This window comes from Cyprinus carpio, chromosome A7, assembly GCF_018340385.1.
Source record: "Cyprinus carpio isolate SPL01 chromosome A7, ASM1834038v1, whole genome shotgun sequence".
NCBI lineage: Eukaryota > Metazoa > Chordata > Actinopteri > Cypriniformes > Cyprinidae > Cyprinus > Cyprinus carpio.
This window is the reverse complement of record NC_056578.1, coordinates 18,312,715-18,337,262: the sequence shown is the minus strand read 5'-3', so window position 1 is coordinate 18,337,262 and position 24,548 is coordinate 18,312,715. Positions and strand designations below refer to the sequence as shown.

The 24,548-nt window shown below is 36.5% G+C and overlaps 1 protein-coding gene across 1 annotated transcript in view; it reads right to left on the bottom strand.

The window, feature by feature from the left end:
* LOC109093108 (protein FAM189A1) overlaps positions 1–24,548 on the bottom strand; it is a 92,478-nt gene that overhangs the window by 51,470 nt on the left and 16,460 nt on the right. The gene's annotated exons all lie outside the window — the stretch shown is intronic.

The window sequence follows — 24,548 nt, the reverse complement described above, 5'->3', positions numbered from 1 at the left end:
AATCACAGTGCCATCTCACATAAACCAACAGAAGCAGGGCATTAAATCCAATATGCATTGGGAATGAAACGTTAGCAATGAAGCTGATGCTGTCAGCAGTTTAGAACGTAGATTCAGGTTATGAATAATGCTACAGATGGAATTAATACACTTAGGTATATATAGTGCTTCATATGTAGAAGGAGGTGAATGCTGAGTAGGGTGCATGCTGATTTATTCTCAGTCACTGAAATGTGTTTGCTGGCAAAAGAGAAAAAGAGATCAGTGAGACTGAGAAGTCGATTGATCTGAAGATTATAGGATTATACCATTGTGTGCAATCACACACACACAGCTATGGGATTAACAACCACCAACATAAAGGAAAAGTGCAGAAAAACAAAGAAATCTGATCAATGTGTACTTCAGAAAGAAAATAAAAACAATGAAAAAAATATCAAAGAGAAAGCTTTTTTAAGGTATTGTTAAGCATGATTTGGTCTGCTAATTGGTCTGGCCAAGTCTCGAAAAACATAAAAAATAAAACTAAAAAAACAACTAAAAATGAAAAAACTAAAATAACAAATCAACATTATATTATTGCAGCAATGATAGCAAACCATATAACACAATACATACATAAAACACACTGTATTTTCAGAAAATATGCGTGGGCCATTTTTAAGACATTTCTTCAACACAAATAAAAAAAAAATTCTATAACAAGTATGACATGAGATTATGATATATGAGAGAGAGTGTGTGTATGACAGATGTTCAGAGAGATGATGTGAGAAACGGTTCACATTGTATTTGCTCTCTTGAATTATTGATCCTCTTTCAGAAGCAATTGAGAGGGAGAAAACTAAACCAAGAGTGAGGAAAAAATCTGTTGAGAAAGAGTCAGTTAAAGATAAGATTGAATGAGAGGAAAAGCCTGGCTGGTGTATGTGTGGAAAGATCAGCAGCACAAAAGAGCTCACTGAAAGGAATATTCAGCCATTTTTCAAAATCAAATCCTATAGATACATCGCTTCTTCTGTTATATGACAACTTTAATCAGCAATTTGTTTTTAAATAATTTATTAAATAAATTGATATTCATATATCATGATGTAACAGAAGTTAAGGTCTAATTTAACGGGGTAATTTCATATTTTATATTATGAATGTTAGTAGTTTTGTGTATATTTTTGCTGATGTTCTTCTGATAGTCACATTTATATTTATGCCTTTGGCAGATGATTTTATCCTAAGGGACTTACAATTACTGTACATTCAAAGTACACATTTAATCAGTTATTGTTTTCCCTGGGAATAAAACCAATGGCCTTGACGTTGCTAGCGCCATGCTCTACAGAAAGGCGCATTATAAATAATACAGGCCCTCCATCATGAACAGATACCCAAATATTTTAACCTTTATCTGACTCAGGGTTTATAAAAATGTAAATGTATGTACTGAGGGATGAGTCAGTCAAGTTTGTCTGTGGTAAATGACCACATACCACAGATACTGTCAGAAACATGCACAATGTTTACATTAAAACCTACTACCGCTTGAAACCTCCAACATCGTATGAATCCCCATTGACAACTATCCCTTATTATTCTTAACTCTGTGCCTGGATTAGGGCTCCCTATTGACTCTAAAAGTACATTTATAGCAAATCAGGAGAGCAGGTCAATAACATGCTACAGAGGGTCAAACTGTAATAGGACTCCATAGGTTTGTTGGACAATGCATAGGAGGAGGATATAGTTTAGGATAGAAGTTATGTCTCCAGAGGTGCAGCAGAGCACACATTATGCCCTGGGTGGGAAGTCTTGCTGGTGATTTCCTGCCTGTGTGGTTGAATCATTTTTTTTTTTTTAGTAAGAGCCAACGATAGCAAGCAATAATCAAAGAAGGATTTCACCCTCGGCTGCGCTCTCAACAGGATTAAGACGCACCGCTCACCGACATTAGCCACTAAAGCCTTTTAGCTCAGTCAGCAGTGCTATGAGAGGAAAGAGAGCCCTCCAGTCAATTACCAGGGTACAGCTGCTCCGTCTAATATATGTGCATGTCATACAGCCCATATCGCAAACACCACAAATGACAAGTTGACTCTAAGGACCAGATTCAGCTCAAGTCCAGTCTGCTGAAACTAGACTGTTAGGAAAAATCTGAGGGAGCACAGAATGTCAAACAGTGCTGGATCAAACACAGCGCGGTTTGAGAAATTGTTCTTGGCTGTCAAAATCAAGACTAAACGTGTAGTGGTTTGCATATTGAGTGTGTTGTGAGTGTGGTCTGCAGAGTGTGAGGGTGCAGTGGGCGACTGGCTGCATGGGGGATGCTCTTTAATCACACTGAACTGTTTGCACAGCAGTGATATACAGCAACCCCCCTCCCCTAACACAGAAAGAGAGACTGAGAGATACAGCATTTGAACTGAAAACTACAGGATGAGCTCAGTTAACAATTTTTTGTTATAAAAATGTTGTTTTGAAATAATTCTAAGATGTCGAAATGTCCAGTTTTCTCGTTTGTGATTATAACAATATTTAAAGGTTACAAAAATGTTTCTTACAGTATTCTACTTTATTTTTTTTACCCCAAATTAGTTATTTAAATGTTTATTTTTAATATTCTAAGAACATTAAAATGACCAGTGTGTCAAGTCTGAGGGGCAGGGTGAAAAAAAACCTACTCCAATATTTTTAATTTGGACTGCAATACCTAGTTCAACCACTCTGTGTCTATCCTACATACAGCAGCTTTAAAGGTTATAAAAACGTTTCTTAGAATGTTCATCAAGTACAAATAACATCATAAGGATGCTAGGGTTGTGTGAGACAGCAGGGAAAGTCCAAAACTCTCAATTTAATAGTGGACTCAAACTTAGGCAGCTACACAAGGGAAACCACAACTTAGTATAACCACAACCGAACAACGAGTGACAGAAAGGGAACAACTTAAATACAAAGACAGATCAGGCTAATTAACTAAACACAGGTGATTCGAGGTAAACTAATGAGGCTAAATGAGATCAGGAACAAAACCAAATAAGGACACACAGGAACTAAAACAAAACAGAAGACGGGAAAACACAGAAACAAGGTGTCCATAACAACTAAAAGTGTGACGGTGGGAATCTCAGAACTTATTTACTCACTGTTATAAGAACATATATCAAATATTAATAAAGTTATAAGAACATTAAGAGTTTTTTTTATATAGATAGATTTAATGGTCCATTAATTATTATTATTTTTATTTTTATTTTATTTAGAAATTTTTTTGTTTGTTATTTTGAGGAAGAAACATTTGGAAAAAATAAATACAGTTCCACAGCCAACCAAACGTGTTAGTTTTTGATTATTTAAAAAGAAATGGCTCATACGCTTCATTTGTTTGGGATTTAATTTGACTACAGAGGTCACACGGTTTTAATTTACTAAGATCCATAGTCATTCAGTCAAGAATCAGACTACAGAACACTGGACATGCTGTATTGTTTGGATCATTTAAAAGAACAGACTGATATAGTAAGTGTAATTTGTTTGGAATCGGCTGGACTACAGGTCACGCTGTATGGTTCTGATACACAACAAAGGACTGACTCATACATAAGAGTCATCCGTTCAGGAATCCAACTAAACTGGTTGTGCTGTAAGGTTCTGAATCAGTAAAAAGAACTGTCTCATAAGCGTCATTCATTCAGGTGTTGCTGGACTGTATTCAGTTGAGGTACACTACCGTTCAAAATTTGGGGGTAAGTAAGATTTTTTTTTTAAGAAATATAATAATACATGGATGCATTAAATTGATAAAAGGTGGCAGTAAAGATAATGTTACAAAATATTTCTATTTCAAACCTTTTATTCATCAACAAATTTAAAATAATAAATCTGAGTTTCCACAAAAGGGGCACACATTTTCATCATAATGATAAATTTTTCTTAAGCACCAAAGCAGCATATTAAAATTATTTCTGAAGGACCATGTGATACTGAAGACTGGAGTAATGGCTGCTAAAAAAAAATCAGCTTTGCCATCACAGGAATATATGAAATTAAAATAAAAAACAGTAATTTAAAATTGTATAAAATTGTAACATTTCTAAATATTACTGTATTTACTGTATTTCTAATTAAATAAATGCAGCCTTTGTGAGCAGAAGTGACTTCTTTCAAAAGCTTTTAAATATTTACCAACCCAAAACTTTTGAAATAATAATAATAAAAAAAATCTATTCTGATTGTGTGTGCAAAATGTAAATTATACATTAATAAATACACAGACATAATACACAGAATACACCCAAGTTTAAAGAGTCTAATATCAGCAATAAAAAAATGCTACAATGTTCAACATGCCCTTGACGGAAAAAACAAACAAAACTAGGTAATACAATTGGATGATCTTCCTGACAATCTGCATGATCTGATACTCTCTGAGACTGATGTTTTCATTTTACGTGATACCCAGAGGGTGCAACAAAACTATTCAGAAGCTGAGCATCCAGCACAAGAAAAGACAGACAGACAGAAGGCCAAAGATGATCAAATCAAAATGAGAGAACACAAGAACATGCACCACAATCTGTCAAATCACTTCTACTCAATAGACTCAGCTACACTCAGCTGTTTAGACAGCTGCTGCTTGCTCCTACTGTTCCGGCTGCAGTAAGGACATCAGCAGGCCTCTGGTGATGGCAGCAGGATGGTCAAGTAAGTGAGAAGATTTCAGCCGGGCTCATATGTGGCTGAACTGAGATGTCCATGTCGTGTGTTTGGAGAGAGTCCAAGATTTCTCATTTTCTCCTGCTGGCTTGTGTGAGAAGCACACATGCTCTCCTGACATCATCATGGAGAACGTGGGGTTCAGTTGCCTCAATTAAGAAGGAAACTGTGATTACATACAAATGTGCTTAGATATAAATAGAATGCATATGCCCACTGCAATGCCTGCGAATGACTTCAAGGCATATTTCTCAAGCATAGCATCCCTCACACACATACTAATGAAGGTGTGTGGCCTATCATCTTGATTAACATACATATTTATGAAGGTGTGTGCATACTTATGAAAGCATAAAGCGTCATCCATATTCACATATGCACTTATGAAGGTTTACGGCTCATCACCTTACTATACTATAAGGCTCAATTTGAGTTCAATATGTAAAACATTTAGATGCATCCATAAATATGATAATGATCATCAAGGCTACGTGAGTGACTGAACGAAGGTCCTGGAATGAGGACACGACACACTTACACCACTCCCTAAAAGGGAGGGAAAGAAAGAGAGAGACAGACAGAGAGGGACGGATGGGAACGGTGGTTCTGTTGCCGTGGAAACCCCTTTCTGGACACTTTCCAAGCTTTGTAATGATTTCCCATTTACCCCTCAGAGAGGAAGAGAGTGAAGTGACTCCTTCAATATCAACATGCAACACACATTACGCTGAACAGAGCTTCACTGTGAACCCCTGATCATACTCATATGAACACATATAATCATATGGCATAAGAACCATGTGATGTATAAAAAAAAAAGATGCTACTTTTGCAATTTTCACAGCAGAAATTTCCCCATTGATTCTTAAACGTGGCGGATGCGTAGTAAAGCGATTCTGCTCACACTCACTCTAGCAGCAGAGAACTGAAGTCAACCACAGACCGTATCATTGAGCTCCAGATGGTATTCAGAAGCTGAACTCTTGGGCAGCCTGTGCTGTTTCCCCTTTAAAGTGATGACCTGCACCTTGCTGCAGATTCGCTTCTATCTAATAACATTACAGAACCATGGCTGTCCTTGTCATAGCTGTAATCGTGTTAGGGGGGCACTCTTATCAGGCTAAACACATCTCTCTGGAACAGCTTGAACATGTCCTGAAAAGGCATATTTGTGCAGGTTACAGGGAAACTCGACTCAGGGTCATGTGTCTGCATGTGTGTATAACTGCAGGGAGAAATATTGTGGATGTATGTGGTATACATAAGTAGAGCTGAGAATTGATATATTGACATATTGCCTGATTCAGTTTTGATTCACAAGCTCTGGATTTGATTCTGCTCTCATTTTGATTAGATTCCATTCATTTATTTCTGTCAAAATGTCCACTTCACATATATGGACAAAAAAAAAATTCTCCACTAACACAATACATTATACACTGATACATTATGAAAATATTAATTTAGAAATTAACAATCATTTTTAAATAAACTGATTCTTTTATTTTGTGAGAATGCATTAAATTGAACAAACAGGACAGTAAAGGCATTTGTAATGTTACAAAACATCAAAACATTGCTATTTCAAATAAATGGCATTTACTCAAAGGTTGTTCATCAAAAAAAAAAACTGAAAATAAAAAGCCTAAAAAAAGACACTCTACTTCCATTAAGTAGCTTCATTAAGCAGCACCAAATCAGCATATTAGAATGATTTCTGAAGGATCATGTGACACTGAAGACTGGAGTAATGGCTGCTGAAAACTCTGAATTTCCATCACAGGAATAAATTACCTTTTTAAAATGTAAATCTACTATTTGAAATTGTAATAATATTTCACAATACTATTCTTTTGTTGCATTTTTGATCAAATGCAGCCTTGCTGAGCACAAGAGACTTCTTCATAAAATTACAAATTCTTACTGACCCCAAACATTTTAATGGTAGTATACACACACACACACCTCTTTTTTTCCTCTAACCAACTCTTCTAATAGGAATAGCAGTTTTTGAGAAGGTAAAGTAGTAATGTTGCACAACAGTGCTTTTTTTCAGAAACTCTTTTCGTATCGATCCCTAGAACACTGGTCTACTACAAATCCAAACCTGAGTGTTTATGGAGGAGACACATCAAACTTTGGGACACATCAGGGAGAAACGTGTGCTCTTTCTTAATTAAATTGAACAATCCGGGGATTAAAAGAGTGTCAATGTAAATCCGCTCCTGAAGATGGGGACATTCGGCAACTCCAGATATATCTCATGGAAACCTGGCAGCCGAGAAATCCTTCTGGCAGGTTTCAAAGCAACCAGATCACATGACTCGCTGTGTTCAATTTAGAAATTGCATTCTGCAGTCACAGGCACACCTCGCAAATGAATAAAGTTGTACCTGTAAATACGGTCCCTTGCCAACAGCAGAACATTGCTTCAGTTAATTAGAGTCAAGAGTCAACAGCACTGAAATATGTTTTTTGGATTAAAAATGTGGAATGTGAAAACTAGATGAATAAAAATGAGGGTGAGAGGATTGCTTTGTTGGCTGGGTTGTGAATAGGGCTGCATGATAATGGTTAAAGTGATAATCACGATTATTTTGATTAAAATTATAATCACGATTATTAATAACGATTATTCTGTCCTGCTGGGGAAAAAACTGCTAGAACCAGCCTAAATTTAGTTGGTTTAGGCTGGTCTCCCAGCTTGGTCAAGCTGGTTTTAGCTGGTTGTTCCAACTGGTCTCCCAGCCTGACCAGCTAAGGAAGTGGTCAAAACCCCTCTAAAAACCAGCCTTCTGACCAGCTTTGACCAGCAAAGACCGGACTGGATGACCAACTAAAACCAGTCAACCAGCCAAGGCTGGTTTAAGTTTTTTTTTTTTTTTTTTTTTATTCAGCAGGGAAATGCAATAACATTTCATGTGTCCTTTAACCAATGTCCACTGACTTTACACTGACTTCATTTAACCAACTATGATAATACAAAACTCATGGTTTTGGTTAGTGTTTTGTCATCTGTATTCACATTACATTTTCTAAGTGACAATTCATTCGCAAATGAGAAAAAGCTACTCAGATCGCACAGTAAATTTGCTCAAAGATTGTTAATACACACTGAAAACTAACATTGCCATGCCGTTTTCAACACGAAAACTGGTAAAAACTTTCTTAATATAAATTCCAACAATTCCAATTTATGTACATTTTTCCCCATTGTATTGTCACAGGTAGGAAAAGCGCATTTATTCCTTGAACACAATAGATCCATTATTGAAACTCAGTGAAAGTTCATCATGGCACATTTGGTAACACAAACAGTACAAATGGCTTGTGAAAAAACACACATTGTCTATATGACACTTTCATGTAAACAGAAAATCGCTGTGGAGAGATCACTAAACTCGTATGTTTTCATATCATCATCATCAGCGCTTATCAGTGAGCATGCACAAATTAAATAAAACACCGGGTAGAAAGTGTATCCTAAAAGGAGAAAAGCTCTGCTTTGGGGCTTAAAGCTCTTCACATCTGGCAACCACAAGCATGAACGCTAGTGAAGGCTTGTTAGCAATGCAAGATAACGCAAATGCCAAATTAAAAACACTTTTCAGGATAAATAACAAGACGGCCAATATCGTGACGATTATTTTTAATTAATCGAGAAAGGTGAATATCGTTATCGAGATTAAAATACGATTAATCGTGCAGCCCTAGTTGTGAATGTGTCTTTATGTATAAGACGGAGAGAGAGCACTTGTGTTTACACTGTGACCTCTCTATCACGTTGGCTGCAGCTCCTTTTGGGCACTTGAGGCAAAGATTCTGCCACCCTCAAACAGCTCTAAAGCTGCAGTTTATTCCAGCACTAATAACTGAACTCACAGGAGAAGGCCAAGGCCATTGTGATTGGCCGTTTTTTTTTTTTTTTAGCTCATTCAAAATGCACTACAAACAGACTCATGGTTGCTCTCATCTAGTTGCTCTATCTCCGTCATTCACCTCCTCTTCCTCACGTTCTCTCATTTCACAATCCACAAACCATTATTCCCTGTCTAACATCTCACAAGGTTCTGAGCTTAGAACAAACAGCTCATCCTCATTGCCATGGAAACAGTGGGACAACAGCAGGTTCCCTGCTGTTGCTGGGGGTTGGGTATCTCAATCATTCTTTCTCTCTCTCTCTCTCTATCTCTCACGCTGGTTTTAACGTTCATCCACTTTCTGCACACAGATCCCCTCTGGAGACCCTGCCAGTATGCACACACAGAATTCCTCCAATAACTACAACACCGCAGTAACCACAGAAACTGTTTGGAGTCTTTGCTCTGACCACTGATGGTCTTTAAGAACTAATGGTGAACCTCACTAAACCTCTCAAGAACACGTCGCCAAAATAAAATGGTATAGGAGAAATATGGTAGGAGAAATATGGATCATGATGCTGCTGATGATGGAGGGCATGAGGAGGAGAACGGGAAAGATGACAAACAGACTAATTAGGGAAGTTAAAGGGGGAGAGAGAAAGACTGAGAGAGAGAGATAGAAATCCTGTGCAGCAGGGACTTTTCTTCAGTAATTGAGATGGATTGTAGTGGGCAGAGAGGCAGATGTGAAAAAAAGAGACTCTAACTGCTGGAACTATTCCCCCTCTCTATCTGTCTCATACATTTTGTGCTTTAGAGATGACTTTAGCCAGTTTAATCAGTAATGACTTCTAAATTGAATTTAGCTCAAATTAAAAAAGCAAAATCAAATAGGAGATGGAGCATGCTGTAAGCACTCCTGGATCACTCTCTTAAAAAGGCTGAAGCTGGCTTTCCCACTTTATTCTTTTTCTACTAATAAGATGGATTATTGCAGCCTCTTGAATGAAGGCCATGACAAACAATCTCTATGTAAATTTAAATTACGATTTGATTCATGTTGTATTGCCGAGTTTGAAAGCGCTGATACACAGAAGTGCCATTTTCAGGCCCAACAGCCCCTTACAGCCCCATTGCCAAAAACATAAAAAATAAAACAGTGGACGTTTGAATCAAATGACAGCTAGTGAAAAATTCCCTTGAAATATTTAAGAAAAGTGTATCACTGGCAAAGACAGTAACACCTCACAATAGTTGAAGTGTTTTCACACAGAGGAAGCTCTTTTCTTTTCTTAAAGGCTTCATATGGCATTGCTAAAAAGAACAATATTTTGTGTATTTGGTGTAATTAAATGTGTTGATTTGTTTTTTAAGGTTCAAAAAACACATTTTTTTCTACGTAATCTACATTATTGTTGTTCCTCTGTGCCCCACCTTTCTGAAACGCATAGATTTTTACAAAGCTCATCATTCTGAAAAGCGAGGTGTGCTCTGGTTGGCCAGCTATCCAGTGCGTTGTGATTGGCCGGATGCCTCAAGTTTGTGACGGAAATGTTACGCCCCTTACCACACTGTGCCGTGTACCATCGCGACCCGACATAAACAATAAAACCCATTACAAACGAGGCATTTGTTGCATCCAGTGAGGACATAATTACTGATTATAATGACTTTTACTGTGTTTTTACGCATTGTATATCGCACCGTAAACATAAACCCATGTCTGCATTTGTGATAGGAGAAACAACAAACAACAAGCGCTACTCTACACTGCTTAAAACTCGCATTTGCATCATCAGTGGCAAATTCTTTAAATATGAAAATGTACTTACAGGCTGGTTTGGTGAGGTACTGTATAAGCAGTGTGGAGTAGCGCATTTTTCAGGCTGTGAGTCAGAAGTGCCAGACTGTCCTTATAAAGTTGGAACTGCCCCACTTTATAGAAACAGCCTTTGTGCACAGTCGCATTGTAGGCTACTCTCCCAGGTTCAGGAAACAGTCCTCCATAAAATGCGCTGCACACATCTAAATATATTGGGGTTGAACTGTTCTGGTACAGTGTTGTAAGTACAACAAAACCACTGATTTCTAGTTGTGTCCTCTTTTGGAATGGCAAACAAACTAGTTTCGCTTTCACAATGAAACACACAGTGAAACACTATTCCGTAGTCTGATGGCAAAAACCGAGAGACTTAGGAGGAGTTTCTTCCCCCAGGCCATCAGACTCCTAAACTCAAAACCAGCCTCTTAACATCTTCATATTTCCACTTAATATTCACTTTATCAGAAAGATATTCATTATTCACTACCTCACATTGACATATTGAAAGTGTCAACCTGTTTGCACATTTGCCTCTTGTACATTCCTGTGAATCTTAATATTTAAGACTACAGTATAATGCACATATGCACATTGCCTCTTGTACATCCCTGTGTATCTTAATATTTAAGGACTACAGTTTACTTTCATGCACATTATTTTCCACTATATATTTAATTCTACAGTATACATCTTTTTATATATTTTATTCCTATATTTTTATTGTTTACTTTTATTTCATTCTTTCATAGCTATATTTATGTATATTTTCATCTGTGTTGTATTCTTTAATAATTGCACTGTCCATGGAGCGGACCTGACTCACATTTCACTGCTGGTTATATATGCTCTATATAATTGTGTATGTGACAAATAAAAATTTTGAATCTTGAATCTTGAACAGTGTCTCCACAACACGGCGGTGGCAACAGCGAGAATCAAAGTTAGGCCTTCTTTCTTTGCGTATACATTTGGGCGGTGTTATGAAAATCTTCCCACATAGTGACATAGACATGTGGGGGCGTGTTTAAATGAGGCATTTTAGGAGGGCGTGGATGAACTTTTATAAAGAATATCTCTTTGTGTTTGATACTTTAGTCTTTTCAAACTTCAGGGATCTTATCTATGCACAAACAGCTTGTAACACTCAAAAAACAGAAAGGAAAACTTGAAATTGCATCATATGTCCCCGCTAAATTATTTCATAGTGCTTGAATAAAAAATAAATACATAAAAAACAATGTTTTGAACATCTAAAAAATTTAATTAAGGATAAAGAGCTTCCATGTAATTATCTTGAAATGGCAACATGAATATTTACTGATGGAGCAAAACAAGATATCAAAGCATGTGTCTGTTTGAGCATTTACAGGGCAGGAGCCAGGAGGTCCTCATGGCACAGAGCAAACATGCATAAAGGCTCCCATCACAGCTGGCAACTGGAGATGTGCACGGCTACCATTGAAGTTGATGTGCCAAGCTTTAATTCATACACTGGTGGCTGATCAGAAAACATTGGGCCAGCTTAACCACACACACACACAACAGAGGCAGGAGAACAGGAGCCAGTAAGACTCCCTGCAGGCTGGTTAGATCAATGGCAATAAAATACCATTGCTGATTGTTGTAAGACTGAATAAGTGTAAATCCTGTTTGAAAATCAATACAGAAAAAAAGAGCTACAACTGCAAAAATTCATTGAGATACTTCATTTCTAAAATCTCTCAAGCACAAACCTGAAATTGTAAAATACCCAGCTCTAAATGTATCAGCTTTACCTTTACTACACTGCTTTGAGTGAAATAAATAAAAAGAAAAGAAAAGAAAATCTTAAGTTTTCAAACCTGTCACATATCTATATGTAATTTGAAATCTGATTAATTTATAAAATCCAATCTAATTTATGTGTCTGGGTTTGACAATTTTTAGTCATTCAGTAAAGTACTTAATATTGTCTGTAATTCATAATATTTGTTGTTGTTGTTGTTGTTTTTTTTACAGTTACAGTTTATACACCTTTATAACACTTGCTTTTCAATTCTTTATTTGTATTAATATTTTTAAGTAATTATTTAGTTGTTTTAATTGTATACATCACCAAACCCTAAGCCTAAACATACCTGTTGGTAACCCTCTTGAAATATTAACCTAGTTTGTTTCAATATATTCTATATGTATTCTGGTTTTATATTCATTTTTCTTGGAAAGAACGACTTGTGTCTGTGCGAGACTTCAGTTCATTAACCACAGCACAGAGCTTCACTTCTGATGTGTGAGTGTGACCCACTTTACAAAGTGCAGTAAACGATAAAACAACTGCGCTACAAACAAGTGTTTATTAGTATGTTAATTAATTTAAAAATATTTGAAAACAAATACCAGTTTACCACATCCAGCAGCACTATGAACAGCTGACACTGTTTTTGCATCTGTTTGTTTGATGTTTGAATCAGGTCTCCGCTGTAGGAATAGAATTGGTTAAGGTGGCGCTGTCACAAAAAAATAGAACTGCGGTCCTGAAACTGCAGTCTCCGGTATTCTGGTATCCAGTGTGAAGTGCTTGAATTCAGTGATGGACACAAATGACTCGCTGATTAAAGTCAGATGAAACAGCGCTGACAAACAGAAGAAACACTGTGCACAACGATACAGTCAGAACGCTTTTCAATCTACAAATCGCCATCATTTACCATGGATTTACCATAGTAACACTAACTGCAACATGGTATTGTGTCAGAAATGTGAGATATTGGAATTTTGTTATATTATTAATGTAAACTTGTATTAAATATATTAAAGGAGTAATGGAATTTAATTACAGTATTTTTTGTGATTAAGCTAAAGCGTTTGTGCATTTATACTACATATATTTAGACTACTGTTTTTCATACCTAGAAACCATATATAGTTACATGTTTATTCCATGTTTAAAAAAGTGCAACACATATCCCAAAAGAAGCACCTGCAGAAAACATCAAATGAGAACAGTAGCATTCATTGCAGGTTCATCTGAGTCTCTCTAAGTATGTGTGTGTAGTAATCATTTACAGTTGGAGACAGTGGGACAAGTTGTTATGTCGGTTATATATATTAGTAACTATAATATTTTGAATCCAATATGCTCACATGCATAAAACTTCTTATGTTCATCAGCCTCACATTAACTTCTCAAAATCAAGAAGAGCATGAAGAAATAAATGCATTCTTCCTGTCATCAGTGACTCTAGTGAATCCGTCTCTGACACTCCAACTACAGACTGATGAAGAGGAGTAATGACCTGTACACACAGAGCATCTAATCCTGCTAATGATGTATAGTTTGTAATGCTTAATCACGAGTGGCTTTGGCAGAAGCAGACATGCAGGTTAGTAGAAAAAGTCAAATTCTATTCATGCAAATTTGGTTTATTTACTAATGTAAATTTCTGGTTGATCAAGCTCAAACAAAAATGATTGTTTTAGTCTATATAAAAAATTGTGTAATACTTGTGCTTGATTAAAAATTCCTTTTTAATTTTGCAAAATGTATTCTTCTCAAGTAAAGGGGGTTAATGCATACCATAGTGGATTTTTGAATTTGAAATATTGTCTCTTGTTTAAAAGGATACTCCACCCAAAAATAAAAATTTTGTCATTAATCACTTACCCCCATGTCGTTCCAAACCCGTAAAAGCTTTGTTCGTCTTCGGAACACAATTTAAGATATTTTGGATGAAAACCAGGAGACTTGAGACTGTCCCATAGACTGCAAAAATAAATAACAGTGTCAAGGTCCATAAAAGGTATGAAAGTCGTCGTCAGAATACTCCATCTGCCATCAGACGTGCAATCTGGGATATATGAGGTGACGGGAACACTTTTTGTAAGCAAATAAAAAAAAAATAACGACTTTATTCAATAATTCCTTTGTCAACGGTGTCCTCTGTGTCTATCCATATCACTGTATGCTGTGTATGCCACGTGTAATTAGCTTTGATTTGAAAGAAAACAGCGCATCCTTGTGGCGTGGATGATACAGAAGAGCAAACACAGCATACGGTGATATGAAGAGACACAGAGGAGACTGTTGACAAAGGAATTATTGAATAAAGTCATTATTTTTCTTTGCTTACAAAAAGTGTTCCCGTCGCTGCATATAACCCAGATTGCACGTCTGATGGCAGATGGAGTATTCTGACGATGACTTTCATACCTTTTATGGACCTTGACACTGTTATTTATTTGGCAGTCTATGGGACAGTCTCAAGCCTCCAGGTTTTCATCCAAAATATCTTAAATTGTGTTTCCTAAGACGAACTGAGCTTTTACGGGTTTAAAATGACATGAGGGTAAGTGATTAATGACAAAATTTTCATTTTGGGGTGGAGTATCATTTTAACTAGCACACAAATAATGAAGACATTGTCAGTTGATCTTGGCTTGGTCTAGCCCTGGTTATTATATTATGAGGCTCATTCAGTGGACATCAAATCTGTGAGCTTCTTAACTTGATCTTGCTTTCCTTCAGAAAGGATATGTGATTGAGACTGCAAGAGAAACATGAAGGAGTGTGGGCTTTATGAGTGTTCGTCTGGCAGTAGCACTAAGGACCATATTTCACCTCTCTCTCCCTAGAGGATTATTAATAGATCGATCACAACCCACCTCCCTCCCTGCTGTTAATCTACCAGCCAACATGTGTCACATACACAAATGCATGATTACACATATCAAAAAATCAGTAAGAAATGTGTCTACATTGAAGTGGCTTTCAATTTAGTTTATTGGCAGACATTTCCTAACCAAAGCAACCAACAGCAAACAGCAAATTGGCACTTATTACTTCAGCATATGTTTAACAAAATTAAGCCTAGATGTGCAAATGCAATACTGCAGCAGCATTTGTACATAAAATAAATAATATGATAACATAAATAATATAAAATATATAATATAATATATTTTTAATGACTGCCCAGTATTAAGAATCAAGCACATTTTGGGGTGAGAATGTCAGAGCAAATACACTGTAGTCTACTAAACACATACTGATTACTACAACATGGCAAAAGAACTATGAGTGACTCACTTCTATTTTAATATAATAAAAATAAAAATCTGAAGGGAAAGCAGAAAATGAGATACAGTAATGATTAAGAAATTCACACCACTTCAGACTCAGAGTCTAAAAGAAAAGTGATGATCAACAGAGAATCCTGCTGAGTGTGAGTACAACAAAGAGATCCGCTCACCTTATTCTGAAGCGTTATCCACCACACAGATGTACACACAGAGACTTACACAAGACGAAAAACACACATAAAACACCTGTAATTATAATTATACATTTAAGTACTGAATAATATTAATTAACTACAAGTTCTTATTTTATACAGTAGTTAGGGTTAGGATTAGGGTTTGGCTTAGGGTTACTTGCATGTAATTATGCGTAATTAATTGCTATTATAATAGTAAATACATGTAACGTGTAACAAGAATACCTTAAAATAAAATGTTACTGAGATCTTTAATATTTGCCAAATGGTCATTGTTGAAAATTTTTTATTTATAAACATGGGAATCTGTGATAGAAAAATCATGATTGGAAATCACGCCAGCAAACCCCTAGAAAATGTTTCAATTAAGGGTCAGCATTTCAGTTTAAGTTTATTATCTACATAATTTATTTAGAGTCTTATTATTATTCATTTTGCCTTTAATGAAACCTCAAAATAATTTTTTTCCACCAGCAAACAAACCCACATTCATTAAATCTAAATAGGCATACATTTTCTTTCCAATAATAATGAACCATGTGACACAAACATAAAAAAAAAAAAACACGGGGGTGTGTTATGCTAGTCTGAAGGGGAAAAAAAAAATCTTGTTCAATGATTCAAAAGTCCAAAAGGATATGTGGGGTGTCAGTCATGCACTCTTTTTCCCCTGCTGACCACATAAAAAAATCTGCAGGTTCCATTTTGCAAAGTTAGTTCAGTTACTTGACTGTAACGGGACACATGACCCCTTATTTCACAGATCAAAGGAGGAGTATGCATACGTCAGCATACAAACTGAGTGAGTGAGCAGTCTTTCAATCCTCTCTAAGCCACTTTAAAGACCTTTAAAGAGGCAGTTTGCCATGAAATGCTGCATTACAAATCACGAGTAAGAAAGTGACAGAATGGCATTAATATTATCACAGTCAAAAGGGATGAGGTAATTGAAAGATAAACTGAAGTAATTCCAAGTCATAACAAAGTGTGGGTTTATCTTACAGAAATGCAAAAGAGCCACAAGACACACATTTCAGGCACAAAGCGGAGTGCCTAAAACCATCTTAACTACATTCAGATAAATACTATAAAATAAAATAAACCACTACAATTCACTATAATTCATTTTGTCAAAATTAATTTCTTTCTTCTGTTAAACACAAAAGAAGATATTTTGAACAATGTTGGTAACTAAACAGTTTCTGGTCCCCCACTGACTTCAATAGCCTTTTTTTTTTTTTGCAACATGTCCCCACACTATGGAAGTGGGGAGCAGCAACTGTGTGGTTACCCAAATTCTTCAAAAATGCTGTCTTTTATGTTCAGCAGAAGAAAGAAACTCATACATGTTTGGAACAACTTAAAGGGATAGTTCACCCAAAAATTAAAATTTGATGTTTATCTGCTTACCCCCAGAGCATCCAAGATGTAGGTGACTTTGTTTATTCAGTAGAACACAAACCAATATTTTGGTTACAAAACGATCGGTCTGTGCAAGAAATTGAACAGTATTTATATAGTTTTTTACCTCTGATTCATGCGATGTCCGAACTGTTAGAACTCTTATGAACGTGCATTCACAGCAGCAGGCGCCTGAGGCTGAGAATGTGCACTGGAGGACACGCTCAGGAGAGTTCTAACAGTTCGGACATTGCGTGAATCAGAGGTAAAAAACTGTTCAGTTTCTTGCACAGACCAATCGTTTTGTGTCTTTAAACATCAATGTATCGTCACGAGCCACAGGGTTTAATTTGGTTTTGTTTGTGTATGTTATCCACCTCCATTCTAAGACTTACAGAATGTTTTAGCCATGATTCCCATCCACCTACATTATAAGACTGACAGACTGCAACAGTTTGAGTTAAAAATCTTGGTTTGTGTTCCACTGAAGAAACAAAGTCACCTACAGTACATCTTGGATGCCCTGGGGGTAAGCAGATAAACATTAAATTTTCATTTTTGGGTGAACTATCCCTTTAAGGCTGTGTAAATGACAACAATTTTCATTTTTGGGTCAACCATCCCTTTATCTGTATTAATATGGCCTGAGAAAAAAATTGCACTTCCAAGAAGTAATATAATTTTTAAGTTCAGTTCAATTGAATTCATGTTTACTTGTATAGTGCTTTTCATGATAGAAACCGTTGCAAAGCAGCTTTAAAAAAAATTAAAGTTTCTACATTATATTTAGGAGTAGGCCTAGCTTATCAGTAAGTTTAATACATGTAAACAGTCTACAGCAATGAAACAAGTTTGTGTTTATCTTTATTAATAAATAAATAAATAATGTCTACAACTGAACTTGGTTTAAAAAAAGCAATTAAAAAGCAAACATAACTGTGCTAAACTACACTATGGAAGCTTTTGTTTCCATCCAGGATTCTTATAGAGCCATTCAGATTATACATATTAAATATTTTTGATTGTTCTGTCACTATTCACACTGAATGCAGGATACATGACAAGCAATATTACATTTTGCTATTCAGCCAAACGACTTTTCTGGATGGATGCCAATGGCACCTTCATTTAACGATAGGATGAGGGAGCATACAAATAGTCATGTGGAGTTGAAACTCCTCATTGTCATCACCATTAATCAATGGCTACATTTACAAATGATGTTTACTGTTATTACAGCATTAAGAATCCATTACTACAGTTGTTAACGCTGCATGTGTAATCAGCTGTCAACTTCTCCTCACTCTGCTTTTCTCTGTTGCCCTGAGCACTTCTGGATATCAGCTGGTCTTCATCGCTGCCACAACGTGGGTGCTTAAGATTTCACAAAGCACAGACATTTTCTGTTAGGAAGAAAAACGTCAAAACTATGACAGTCTCCCAACAATAAACCATGACATGTCAGTTCCAAAAACAGCATGTTAATGATGTGTCACCACCACAACAGACCCTCAAAACCATCCATCAAGGACCTTCACACAGAGACACTTTTCACACAAACAGGCCTATTTGAAGATATTAAAAGGCATTCAAAGAGTAGGACATTATTACACTCTTTTTCATGATATGCAAGGAGACTGTACTTCAACCTGGCAGTCTGACACCTCACTAATGCCCTGCTCTGGGTGAAATATACTGTAATTATACACACACCGCATTACTTTAGTTGACCATTTATCAAAGAGATTTTGCAGCACCACAGAATTATTACAGCATTTTGAAGATATAGATATGTCAGATTTGCAACTCAAGATAGAATGAACTATATTTACTGCACTTCAGAATGGCTACATTGTATCATGATTTCTGTCAGCACATTTGCTTCAGAGAGAAAGCTATAAAGGCCTGAAAATCCTTGAACAGAATCCCGTGGTATAAACTATCCCCATTTATCTCAATACCAGCCCATCCATCATTACCATCATGGCTCCACATGTGGAAAGAAAAAAAAAAAAAAAAAGAAAAAAAATTTCTTGATAAATATTTTTGCCTTGACTTTGCCTCACTAAATATTTCTAAACATCATTGAACAAGATAGATTTAATTGAGAAGCAAAATTTTGGTTTAAAAATATAATGATAAGGCTTGTTTTCGTTAATATATCTTGATTTAAGTTAACTACCCCATTGGCATTTTTTTCACTTTACAAATACCTCTTCCACACGTGTGGAGAATTAAACTGTAAAAAAAGGATTTTCTTAATCATTGTTTTTGTCTTGATTTTGCCTTTCTAATAAAATCTAAAATCTTGTTATGTTAAAAACAAGAAAACACATTTACGACTTAAAAGTAAACTTGATTTGGGATATACTTTCTGAGCAAGTATTAATATCTTATGCAACTTCAAGTAAATTAATCCTATTTAAAAAATGTTTAGCTACAGTTACTGGAAAACAAGAATTTTTTTTAATTTTTTTATTTTTATTTTTACAAAATACAGAGAAGAAAACTACCGGTGCTCACCAGGATCAATTGCAGCATGTTCCAGGCAGCCCGTCTGCATAAAATCTAAACCCTACCGTTTTTTTTAACCACACAGGCATGATATTGTCCATCTTACTTAACATGAGCACCAGAAGTGTGTGATTGCTACAGCTGAGCCATGAAGGACAGCAAAAGCAGTGTGCCTTTCAGTCCATGGCATACCAACAAAGCATGAATGGGTAGCAATAGGTATATGGGATTCAGAATATAGAGAATGTGAGAAGATTCTCTACAGTGGCTACATCTGTAGACTCTAAAACTGAGATGGGAGGGATCATTTGCACAGTTTCACCACACAGCTTTCCCTGCCAATGATAAACGAGACATACATCTCAGCAGAAAAATAAAATCGAGAAAGTGGCAGAAGGAGTTACATACCGGGGTGAATGTGATCACTAGGACAAACCTTTTCCTCCCCAGAACAGAATAAATGACAGGAGGATGGATGCAGGCTGCAACAAAGGCACAATATTGAAGTATACATCATCACAGGGCTTCTGTGGATCTCATATATCTGGTGCTACTTCAGGACATATGCCTCTTACCGTATGCAGTGCTACAACCACAAATACTGTTTTTCCCCCATGCCTTTATATAGATTCGTTTAGGGGACCCCATCAAAGGCAAAATGCACCATCCCAACTCATCCACTCCCCCCAGCTGGTATAAAACCACTGTACCTTTTTGGTGTCCCTTCAGAATATGCTTCAAGGGAAGCTTTGATGTGTTTTGATGCTCTGTGTCTCCCATCAAAAGAAATAGCAGCGGATGTGATCAGCAGCAATGTGCTGCTGAGGACAGTTTAGTTGCACTCAAAAAACACATGAGATAACAGGGATATCTCACATCACTGAGAGAAGAGAGAGTGTAGGTGGTGAGTATTGCATCACGATAGCAGACACAGTGCTCACACTTTATATGTCTAGACTGATTATTTGATAATGACTAAAAATGGCTTTTTTGAAGTCAGGCCTCCTTGGATATCTCAAATCAAGATATTAAAGTATCTTGCTATCCATGCTAGCAGAATTACAGCAGTCGTCATCAAGCTGTTCTGGTGGCCACCATCTCCACTAATGAAAGGGACATGATGATGTTTGGAAATATAAAAGTCATTAGAGCAGCTGAATCTGTGGGCTTTTGCACATGTACATTTGTGTGTGTCAGTAATCAAGTTTCTCCCTCTTTCCTTCCTGTGCGGCCATCCTCTCTTCTTCTCCACCGTATCTGAATCCTGCACTCTCTGCTTTCACAGTTATTTGGCATCTCAGGGTTCCCTCGGGCCTCTGTGCTGATCTGCGGCGAGTCCTGTGCTATGTGTGCAGGGATCCAGGCATTTCCCCATTTTCAAACCATGCAGCTGTCAGGGAGCATATGAGGAACAGCTGAATGATCCACGTCACGAGTGCTGAAGCAGGCCGCTCCTCGGAAGAATTACAATTGAACTCTGGGTGAGTTAAAAATAAATAAATAAATAAAAATAAATAAATAAAGATTATTTTGGGGGGTTGGGAATCCATGTTATAGCCCCTCCCACAGTTCCCAAAGTTATTTTTGTGTAGAAAATGCTCATCAAATACCCATAGGCCAGAGAGCCTAATATCTTTTTGAAAGTAGAAAAACTTTTTTTTTCTATCCTAAAAATGTTTAATAATGAAATATAAGCTGAATCTTTCAAATGAGAAAAAAACATTAGTCTGCAATATTACCAATAATGGTATAAAGTTACTGCAAGCTGTTGTGAAAACTTAAATATTAATTTTCTTTCAGCTTATGAATATACGTTTTATAAAAAAAATAAATAAAAAAAACTCTTGCTCACTGTACTGTCTACAATGTATTAAAATAACATTACCTTTCAAACGTTTGGGGTAAAAGTTTTTTTAATTAATTAAATTAATTAATAAATATGTTTTTTACATTTATGAATTTTTATTTATTTAAAAAATAAAATGTGTGTGGCCTCTGGGGAGGATTGTAGGTGGGGGGTTTCGAGGTTGTGTTGACTTGTTTTGTTTCTTGTTTTCCGTCCAATCAGACATCCTGTCTCATTTTGGAACTGAGATAATACATTTTATATGTCTGCAAAATTAAAAAAAGAAATGTTACCTAAGCACTAAATCAGCTTATTAGAGTAATAGAGTGATGGCAGCTGAAAATTCAGCTTTTCCATCACAGGTATAAATTACACTTTGCAATATAGTAAAATAGAAACCAAACAATATTTCAATTTAATAGATTTTACTTTACTTTTGATCAAATAAATGCTGTCTTGGTAAGAGACTTCATTCTTACTGAATCATACAGAACCCAAACATTTGAAAAGTATTATATCTGAAACTATACATATGATGCAAAACTAAACATTTTTAATAGTGGTGTACTATACTGTAGATAGTGGGGATAGTTGGGCTTCACCTTGGTGGAAACACACATCTAGTTAAAACTTTTTCCAATGTGAGAAATTGATTTAACAAGATGACGTGTGTAACTATAAGATTCAACCAAATCCAAGCAAAATTCACTGAAAAATACTGGGTGAGTCCTCCATTAACATTCACAGTTGTGTGTACCACTGACTCAACTGAAGCACAGCTTGCCCAGTGCTATTAATCAGGCATTAGAAGCAGCAGCACCATCGGCCTCGTCCTCACAGGTCAGACAGTGTGGGAGCTCAAGAATGTGAGTTACATGCTGCTCAGCCTCAGGTTAGGAAAAGCAGGTGAGAGTGACATGCAGACATCAGAGCAGACACATGACCTGACACCAGAGATAGGCGACACAGAGAGAGGTCACGCAAGTTACAGGGGAATAAAAAAGTGTTTTATGCTGAATTTACTTAGGAGGAGGCACAGACAGTCTGCAACATATTCTGGATTGAATTTGAAGGAAATATGATAAAATGTTACTGGCAACTGGAATCATTATCAAATTAGTCAAGATATTTCATAAACAAATCAGTGATGGGTGGCTGATGTGCAAAACTTTGTGTGAATGACAGGCCAATTTCAATTCTGTGGAAATCTGCTGAGCTCTCGGTTTTTTTTTTTTTTTTATTGGCCCAGATTCCGTGTGGGCCTCCTTGTGAGGAATGTTGTCACAGGGTTATAAAAAATGTGTCTATTTAAATGCCTTCCTCTCCCATTTTTTGCTCCTGTTCCCATTCTATCTCTCTCTCACACACTCATAGTCTCTTTCCGCCCTCATCTATCTTAATCTCTCCTCCTCATCATTCATAAGACACCCTCAGCAGTTTCCCACTGGTGGTTTGGACAGGAAAGGTTTTGGCCAGGTGGTTGGTGCTTTAAAAGGTCAGGGCCGGTGAGGACAGTCGCTCCTGCAGAGCTGCTTCCCTCTCTTCTGGATCCTGGCAGTACTGTACGTCCGTGATTTCAGCCAAGAGACAAAGACCAACAGCATCTCTCTGTAGTTCATAACACTACTGCCAGGACCAACTACTCTGTATCATATGTTTTCTTCTCTTTCATGATGAATCTGTTACTTAACTTCTTTATTTAAGATCTACCTGCTTTTTTTCTGCATTTAAAGAGTGATGTCCATTATGGATGTGAAATGGAGATGCTAAAGCATCATTACAGTGATGGAGTCAGACTTTTTTAGGTGCAATGTGTATTGGAAGGATCAAGCACACTTAAAAGCAGGTTTATTATCGCTAACTAAAACTAAAACCAAAACCATAAAAAGCATTTTCATTACTTTAAATCAGGGGTCGGCAACCTTTTCGGCATGAAGTGGCATTTTTAATTTTTCTTGTTAACCACTGTGCCAACAACCCCAACCCCTCCCCTTAAAGTATTCTGTATTTATACGGTACATACACATTTTTAAATGATACGATAAAAAAACAATAGGCCTGTTTGATTTTCATGCAAATAGTTTCTTAAGATTTTTTCATAAATTGCCTTTTACACGTTAAAATTTTTTTTTTGAAAAACAGATATACAGTGTGACATATGTGTGTGTGTGACAAGGCCAATGCATTAAAACAGTTCAGTTTAACAACCTTCAATAATCTACTCTCAATCGCACCGTGCACATACACACGCACTACTTGCACACACAGATCTGAGATCGCGCTGTACAAAAAGTAACATTCAGAAGCTCATAAACTTGTCAGCGCTGCCACGCTTTTTTTGTTAATCGATACTGAATCGTACATTATATTACTCAGCAACAAGGGGGGCAAAATCGCTGTTTTTTTAAGTTACTAAACTCAGTTTCATTGTTTGTAGAGAGAGACAGACGCAGACAATTTACACATCTCTCTCTCGCTCTCTCTCTAAATGGCCATATTTGAGAACATTTTGCATCACTGGATATAGCTGTCGATCATTTAACATTTCTATCGTAAAACGTATCATTAAAAGTTGACTAATATTAAATGATCTGCAGCTTCATCTTACCTCGCTCTCTTTGACGTTAAACTGACGATTTGCGCTGTGCTTCTGTGAACAGTAAACCCTGCCTACTTTGATTTGATTGGCCATCTCAGTCATTTTGACACTGACGAGTGCTGTTAAACCGCTGAGGCTTTTATCTGAAGCGCCTAGTATGCGCAGCATTCGCGTGCGCATCCGTGGACTAGCGCAAGTTAATTCTCACACTTTAATGAAAACAACAAAATTACTAAAACTTTACAATTAAAGTGAAAACAGGAAAATAAAAATAAAATCTAATTCAAAATATTAACAAAAACTGTAATAGTGTATCAATGATAAAATAACACTGAAAAGCCTCAATTTCATGAAAATTACATGTGAAAGCTGTTTTTTGTGTTTCTTTTCTATAAGCAATAAGTGCATTTGAAAGATGATAAAAATCAACAAAACGTCTTGTCAGCAGAATCACTTGAACTCTTCTTCTTAATTTAGCTTCTTCTGTCTCTTGCACATTGTAACATTTAATTTTCCTTGCCAGAGCTTTGATGCTGGCAGA